Source organism: Scyliorhinus torazame, chromosome 2 (assembly GCF_047496885.1).
Source record: "Scyliorhinus torazame isolate Kashiwa2021f chromosome 2, sScyTor2.1, whole genome shotgun sequence".
In the NCBI taxonomy this organism is placed as follows: domain Eukaryota; kingdom Metazoa; phylum Chordata; class Chondrichthyes; order Carcharhiniformes; family Scyliorhinidae; genus Scyliorhinus; species Scyliorhinus torazame.
In genome coordinates, this window is record NC_092708.1 from 322,201,486 (window position 1) to 322,208,254 (window position 6,769).

Genomic DNA, 6,769 nt, shown 5'->3' on the forward strand with positions numbered 1-6,769 from the left:
TAATTTGCAAGGCACATTTTTTATTGATGTAGTCTCAGATGAAGACAGGGCAAACATAGCCAAACAGAATAAAATATCGCCTACAATAACAAAAAGTGATAAAAATGATAATGCAACAGTGACAAAGAACAAATGGACAGTTTCTTTGTTGATAAATTGATCATTTATCACTGTAAAGTTTGATACAGGAGCAAAAGCAAACCACATAAGCACAGTGATATCAAGACTATTCAATTACAACTCAGAATATTGAATAAACCTGTCTTCTTGAAAGACTATAATTGTCAGAAAACACACATTGGGAATGCATGAATTGGATGTACAAGTAAAATTCTCGATAGTAGCTGACAAGCGTGAGTCGTTATTAGGTGACAAAGCGTATGAAGCACTGAGACTGGTGAAAAGAGTGTATCGCACTGACTGTGCACTGAATACTCACAGGCTTTTCCAGAAATATTCGAGGGTTTTGGTGTTTTACCTTTCACTTCCAAGATTCATTAGAAAATGATGCTCAACCAGTGACCCATGCTCCGAGAGGATTTCCATCACTATTGCGTGACCATTTATGGCTGAATTAGACAGGATGACATCTTGGCGTTATAAAAAAGATTGAAGAGCCGACAGATTGGGTCAATTTGATGGTATGTTTAAAAAAAAGAAACAATGATCTTCGAACATGTATGGATCCCAAAGATTTAAATGTGAACATAAAAATGGAACACTATCTGATACTTAAAGGAGAGGAGATCACAAGTGAGATATATGGTGTGAAATATTTCAGCAAACTTCATGCTTCACAAGGATTCTGGCAGCTCAAGCTAGATGAAGAAAGTACCAAGGACTGTACGTTCAACACTCCGTTGGTAGATATTGCTTTCTTCGTATGCCCTTTGGCATAATATCAGTGTCAGAAATATTCCACAGAGAGATAGAACATATTGTTGAAGGCATTCAGGGTGTTCGAGTCCCACCCAAGAGCAACACAATGACAGGCTACGAATCAATAAGGCAAAATGTCAGTTTGGTGCAAAGGAAATAACGTTCCTAGGAGACATTATCTAGCCAAGGAATAGAGACTGATGACATGAAGATACAAGCGGTCATAAATATGCCCTGACCTACAGAAAAAAAGGGAGTACTAAGAATACTGGGCATGATCAACTTCATTGGAAAGTTCATACCAAATCTCTCAGCAAAGACAGCATGCCTTAGAGATATCCTGAAGAAAGTGAACAACTTCACTTGGACTGAACAGCATGAACAAGAATGGATAAGACCAAATAAAGCTCTAATGACAACACCAGTATTAACATTTGTCAAACCAACAAAAAATACCAAGATTTCAATAGATGCATCAAAGGATGGTCTAGGTGCAGTATCACTGCAACAGGAAAATGGTATTGATTGGAAACCAGTAGCATATGCTTCAAGATCTATGACAGAATCTGAATGTCATTATGCACAAATAGAAAAAGAGTGTTTAGGGGCTAGTGAATGGTTTGGAGAAATTCCATAGCTACTGTTATGGGCCAGGGTTTAGAGAACCCCAAAGTGTATCATGGAGTTCACCTGACCCACAACTTTTACTAGATTGTGGTATGTGGAGCACACGGCCCACTCTACAGGTGTGATACAGCAGAAATAGAAAATGTATTTTTTAAAGCAAAACAATGTTTATTCTATGAACTCAAGTTAACCTTTTTAAAACATACAGTGAACATCTTAGCAACCATTAATTCAAATACAACCCCCAAAGACTACAACACTAAGTATACCTTTAAGCTTTCCTTTTTAACATCCATACGACTTAAAACATCTTTCAACAGAAGCACATTAGGTTTACATTCACTACTGAGAACATTTATAATTCTGAATTCACCAAATGATCAAGAGATAGTCTTTTGATGGCAGAGAGAACAGCAGTACACCTGCTTGGTCTGGCTTCAGCTCGAACACTGAAATATAAACTAAAGCACACCCTGCAGCAAACAGCCTAAAATGAAAGTAAAAAAGCTGACAGACAGCCCAGCTCCATCCACTCTCTGACACCACTGCAGTAGTAAACACCCATTTCTTAAAGGTACTCTCACTACAGATATTTCTATACACATCCATTTATAAACCCCCATTTCTTAAAGGTACTCTCATATGACATCTCCCCCCAAGAAAACAAAATAAACCATCAACTTCAAAATGATTTCATTTTTCACCTTTCACTATCCTTTAAGAAATGCACACAGTAAATATACTTTTTCATTTCAAAAAACAACACATGCAAACAGGTATAATAATATAGTCCATTTTTTTTTCGTTTTTCTTCCTCCAACTGAAATCCTTCTCGATTTGAACGAGAAGGTCTCTGCATGATCCATCCATTTCTATACACCTCGGCATTTCTCTTTAAAGTCAGATACTTTCGTTCAATCTGATCACAGAGTCCCTTGTAATTCTCCAACACAGGAGCATTGGTTATCACAGCCTTCAGGCAGTCAAATGCCTGTTGAAAGTCTGCTGTCCACTGAAATTTTTGATGTTTCTTCAGCAAGTCCATCAGTGGAGCAATCACGCTACAAAACTTTTGCACAAATGTTCGATCAAACCCACTCATGCCAAGAAATTGCAATATTTCCCTTTGTCTCGAGGGTATTGAAAACTCCTCAAGGAAAGTGACTTGGGCTTTTCCAAATTCACTTTTGGCTAGGTTTATCACCAAATCCTCCTCCTGAAGTCGATCAAATAATTCCATCAGATGTTTTAAATGTTCTTTCCATGTCTGGCTGAAAATTACCAGATCGTCGATGTATACCGCACAATTGGGTAATACTGAAACAACTTTGTTAGTTAACTGTTGAAATGTGGCTGGGGCGTTTTTCATGCCAAATGGCATAACTTTGAATTGGTATATACCATCTGGAGTCACAAAAGCTGAAATCTCCTTCGCCCTTTCAGATAAAGGTACCTGCCAGTAACCTTTAAGTAAATCCAATTTGGAAATAAAAGCTGATTGTCCCACTTTCTCAATGCAATCCTCCAAACGTGGGATAGGATAAGAATCCGTTCCTGTAACTGCATTAATCTTTCTATAGTCCACACACAATCGTTGGGTACCATCTGGTTTAGGTACTATCACTAAGGGTGAGCTCCATTGGCTGCAACCCACTTCAATTTTTGAACATACTCTCAATCACTTTGTTAACCTGTGCCAATTTTAAAGGGTTAAGTCTATGTGGATGTTGTTTGATTGGAACACATTTCCCACATCTACATCATGTATACCCATTTTAGTACTTCCCAATTTATCTCCACAAATATGCCCATGTGATATCAGTAACTCTTTCAGGTCAGTCCGTTTTTCCTCTGGAAGGTAACTCAACAATTTATCAAATTTTAAAGAACATCCTCGTTTTCCAATTTAATTTGTGGTATGTAAAATTCACAGTCATCTGGATTTGGTTCGTCACTTTGAGTTAGAATCATTAAAACCTCCTCCTTTTTCTCTCCTTCCCTTTCAAAGTACCTTTTAAGCATATCCATGTGACACACTCGGTGAGACTTCCTTCGATCTGGTGTTTTTACCACATGATTCACCTCACTTAATTTCCTTTCAATCGGATAAGGTCCACAAAACCTAGCTTTTAAAGGTTCACCTACCACTCGTAACAATACTAAAACTTTATCACCACAGGCAAACCTACGGACTTTGGATTTCTTGTCCACTACCCGTTTCATCACATTTTGTGCAACTTTTAAATGTTGTCCAGCCAATTCACCTGCTCTATTTAATCATTCCCTAAAATTTGACATGTAATCCAATAATGTCATTTCTGATTTCTCACTCACCAATTTTTCCTTAATCAATTTAAGTGGTCCTCTTACCTCATGACCAGAAATTAGTTCAAAAGGACTGAATTTGGTTACTCATTAGGTGCATCCCTAATTGCAAACAGTATTAATGGAATTCCTTTATCCCAATCCTCTGGATAATCTTGACAATAAGCCCACAACATTGTCTTTAATGTCTGATGCCATCTTTCTAACGCTCCCTGCGATTCTAGATGGCACGCAGTTGATTTAAATTGTTTTATTCCTAAACTATCCATAACTTCTTTGAATAACCTTGAGGTAAAATTTGATCCTTGATCCGATTGTATTTCTATGGGTAGTCCATATCTAGTAAAGAAATTAAGTAACTCCTCCACAATCTTTTTAGCTGTAATATTACGTACTGGAATGGCCTCTGGAACCATTGTTGTCAAAAGATACTGATTCCCACTTTTCGTTTTCGGAAGCTGTCCTATGAAATCAATTAGGACCCTTGTAAAAGGTTCCTCAAATGCTGGAATGGGTTTTAAGGGCGCTGGTTTTATCACTGCTTGAGGTTTCCCTATCACTTGACATGTGTGACATGATTGACAAAATTTAACTACATCTTTATGTTGTCCAGGCCAATAAAAATGTTTTTGGATTTTAGCTTGAGATTTCCTTATTCCCAAATGTCCTCCCACTGGTACCTCATGTGCAACTTGCAACACCTCCTTTCTATACCCTACCGGCAATACTACTTGATGAACCTCTGCCCATCTTTCATCCACCTGCATATGTAAAGGTCTCCATTTTCTCATCAAGACATCACTTTTACGGTAATAACACCCTGGTGTACACTCAGATTCCTCTTCCGTATATGCTTTCTGATACATCCGTTTTATTTCTATATCTTTCTGTTGTAACTCCGCCAATTTTCCTGAACTAAAAATATCCGCTTCATCCTCCACCTGATCTTGTTCTTTTTCAACCATTTGATCAAAAATCGTTTCCGATAATTGCACTCCAACGTCATCTTCACTCATTGATTTCTCCTCTTGTCTTATCCTGTGACTTTGCGACCTTGTTACTACACGATCTGAAAAAATCCTAGGATATTCGTCCTTCAACACTTCAGTTGTCTGATTTTCCACTGGCTTATCAACCACCGTAGGCATCACTCCCACCTGCGATCCAGCTACATCATTACCCAAGATAAACTGTATTCCTGGACAAGATAGTTTCTCTATTACTCCTACTACCACTTCACCACTCTTCACTGGACTTTCCAACCTTACCTTATATAATTGAACATTACTCCTCTCACCCTGAATTCCACATATTACTACCTTTTCTGGCAACATTGTTCCCAAACGGTATAACTCCTCATCTCTTACCATTAAAGATTGACTAGCTCCCGTATCTCTTAAAATTGTGACTTCTTTACCTGCTCCTCCTGATACACATGAGTAAACTTTACCCACACAAGTAAATTCTTTAAAGAGAAATGCCACCTTCTTATCAATCACCTCTTGATCAGGCTGGACAATCTTTTGCACCTCCTTCACTTCACTTGAGCTTTCCTTTACAACTTTAACAAACCTCACTGTCTTATCCTGTTTTACCACATCAGCCTTTCCAGTGCTTTTCTTCAACCACCAACACTGTGACTTTACATGATCTAGTTTATTACAGTGAAAACATTTGAAACTTTTCATTTCTTTTCCACCCTCCTGGATTTCTTTTTAATCTGAGGTACACTCTCCTTATTATCTCCCATCAGATTACCTTTACTTTTACCACTTGAGTATTTCTCATGTCCCCAGTTTCTATCCCTCACAGGCTGAAACTGATGTCCGAAACCAAGTTTGATTTATAAACTAATTCATAATCATCTGCCATTTCTGCTGCTAATCTCGCAGTTTTAACCCTCTGCTCTTCCACATGAGTTCTCACTAAATCAGGAATTGAATTTTTATACTCCTCCAAAAGTATAATTTCTCTGAGAGCTTCATATCTTTGGTCTATTTTCAAAGCCCTTATCCACCTATCAAAATTACTCTGTTTGAGCCTTTCAAACTCCATGTATGTTTGATCAAATTCTTTCCTTAAATTTCTAAACCTTTGTCTGTAGGCTTCAGGCACTAGTTCATATGCACCTAAGATGGATTGTTTCACCTCCTCATACGTCCTAGATACCTCCTCCGGTAGTGATGCAAACACTTCACTAGCCCTACCTACCAGCTTTGTTTGAATCCGTAATACCCACATGTCCTGTGGCCATTTCATTTGTTTAGCCACCTTCTCAAATGAAATGAAAAAGGCTTCCATTTCCTTCTCATCAAACCTTGGCAATGCTTGGACATATTTAAATAGATCCCCACCAAGCCTTCGACTTTGACGCTCTTTCTCACTATCCTCATCACTATCATCCAACTGTACGTTTCCCTTTATGTCTGCCAATTTTAAATGACTGTCATGTTTCATGGCCATTTTCTGAAGTTCAATCTTTCTCTCTTTATCTTTTTCCCTGATCTGTATATCCCTTTCTCTTTCATTTTGTTCTGCTGGGGCTATTCTTTCTTTTCTCCTTTCTTCTCTCTCCTTTTATTTTTCCTCGCTCTCTCTTTCTTTTTCCTCTCTATCTCTTTCTCTTTCTTTTTCCGCTCTCTCTTTCGTATTCAAACTGCTTTAATTCTTTCTCATGTTCCATTTGTTTAATTTGCAACTGAATTTTTGTCATTTCCAATGAGTCAAACTGTAACTCAGGCAACTTTAAATGCTTAGCCACCACCATAATTACCTCATCTTTTTGCATGTTGTCAGGTAATGTTAACTGCAATGATTTTGCCAAATCTAACAGTCTGTTTTTAGTCTCTGTCCGTAAGGACTGCGTGTGACCGTCTCCACCCCCAAAAACTTCAGAGCCTCTGAAAGAGCCATTGTCCACAACACACTCCCTATTTAA